The following is a 2,293-nucleotide window of genomic DNA, read 5'->3' on the forward strand; positions in this document are numbered from 1 at the left end:
TGTGTCAGTATCATAAAAGACAGAAAGGCTGTAGCAATGTTCCAGACTCAAGGAGACTAAATAGAGACAACAGCTAAATGCAATATACTTGGATCCTAGGTTGGATTCTGTACTGGAGGGGTTTAAAATAAGTTTTAAGGACACTACATGTCAATTGACATAACTGGAATATGGATATTAAAGTCTTTCATAGATGTTAAAGTTAATGATTATATATACCAGATAGAGTACTGGTTTCCTTCCTTCCTCCTTTTCCTGTCAGAAGTTTTTCAAAAATTAAAGAAGTTTTAGCCCCACAATGAATTTTTGAAGGCTTTATTTCTTCATAAAAAATGAATTTACCAAAACGTTATGAAACATTACTTTAAAAAGTTAATGGAGTGTAATCTGTAAAAATGTTGAGTAGCTATGTTGTACACATGAAACTAGCATGATGTTGTAAATCAACTAAACTTCAATTTTAAAAAAAAGTTATAAAAGTATTGTAACGATGTTAAATTTGCTAAAGTTGATCATATAAAAGAATGTCTCTCTTAGGAAATACACAAAGAAGTATCTGTAAGTAAAGGCCAGGATGTATGTAACTCACTCAGAAGTGTATGTGTATATGTGTGTGTGTGTGTGCATACATATATATATGAGAGAGAGAGACAGAGACAGAGATAGAGACAGAAAGACAGAGAATTAATTAATATAAAGCTGATGGGGTAAAATGTTAAGGGATGCTGAATCTGTGTTATTGATTGTGTTATCTGTATTATTGTTGGAGAGGAATTCCTTGAACCGCTCTTATTTATTCAGGTAACTCTCATTGGTGGACAGTGGGTGTGGCTCAACTTGCCAGCCCAGAGCCCCGGCGCTGGGTGAGCCCCGGCCCCTCCACCCCCCAATCCCTCCCCAGACCCCTGTACCCCCGATCCCCCTCCATGCCTCCGCCCCCTTCCACGCCCCCCTACCTGGTCCCTTCCTCCTTCACTTCCCCGCCCCTCCCCCCTCTAACGTAAACCCTGCCCACCCCACCCCACCCACCTCACTCCCTGAGGCACCCGCCCTGGGAGACACCACGCAGCCTCATCAGCGTGGCCCCTGTGACCTCACTGAGCGGGTCCCCCCCAGGCGGCGGCACTAGCAATGTCTCCAGGCGGCTGTGTCTTGGGGCGGCGCGGCCTCCGGGCTGCGTGGCCTCCAGCTCAGGAGAGCGCCGAGGAGGAAGCGGTGGCCACGAGCTACTAGCGTCCAGTGGCGCATCAGGTATGGTGGAGCGCCCGACTCCCTCCTCAGTCCCATTCTCCCACTCTCCGCCACCATCCGCCTCCCACGACGCCCCCCTCGACGCTGCAGCCGGCCTTCAGTCCACCCATCTACCTGCGCCGTCTGTCACCATTCCTCCCACCCCATGATCACCACCATCGCCTTCTACCTGTCGCCAGGCCCAGCGCCAAGGATTGGCCACGTGTCACAGATGATGGCCTTAAAGTGCATCCACAAGGAGCTCCTCGACCTGTCCCGCGACCCCCACCCCACCCCCACCCCACCCCCGCCCAGAGCTCAGCAGGGCTAGTGGGGGATGACATGTTCCACTGGCATGCGACCATAATGGGGCCCAATGACAGCCCCTACCAGGGAGGAGTCTTCTTCCTAAAGGTCCAGTTTTCCTCCAATTACCCATTCAAACCACCCAAGATCGCATTCACCACCCGAATTTACCATCCAAACATTAAAAGAAACAGAAACATCTGCCTGGACATCCTTAGATCTGAGTGATCACCAGCACTGACAATTTCCAAAGTATTGTTATCCACTTACTCCCTGTTGTGCGACACCAACGCAGATGATTCTTTGGTTCCAGAAATTGCTAAGATCTACACAAAGGATAGGAGGAAGTATGACAGAATTGCTCGGGAATGGACTAATAAATACGCCATGTAATTTAAAAATAAATGATAATCCCATCACCTTATTAAAGCTGGCAGTTTAATTGGTTATCTTTTGTCAGCTTTCTATGAAAGGAGGGCTCCCCATCCTCTGGGCATATGTGGTAACACCTCCTATGTATCAGGGTGTGTGGAGGTGGTGGAGCAAGTCTGCAGGTGGAAACAAGGGTGGAGGAGGGATTGGTGAGTGGGGGTAAGGTTGGGGGTTTGGGTGAGTGTGAGACCAGTTTTAACTAAGTTTTCGTTATTGATTTAGCATTAGGAAAGCAAGAACAAGGAGGTGGTGGCTTTAGGATAAGGAGAGCAGTTCCACCAACCAGAGAGATAATTTTTAATGTGAGTCTTTTAGAACTGACAAC

General features: G+C 47.8%; 1 pseudogene; it reads left to right on the top strand.

Moving 5' to 3' along the window:
- The first annotated feature begins 1,465 nt into the window (after positions 1 to 1,465).
- LOC115849015 (ubiquitin-conjugating enzyme E2 D2-like) lies at positions 1,466 to 1,929 on the top strand (annotated as a pseudogene).
- The last annotated feature ends 364 nt before the right edge of the window (positions 1,930 to 2,293 follow it).

Source organism: Globicephala melas, chromosome X, assembly GCF_963455315.2.
Source record: "Globicephala melas chromosome X, mGloMel1.2, whole genome shotgun sequence".
Taxonomy (NCBI): Eukaryota; Metazoa; Chordata; class Mammalia; order Artiodactyla; family Delphinidae; genus Globicephala; species Globicephala melas.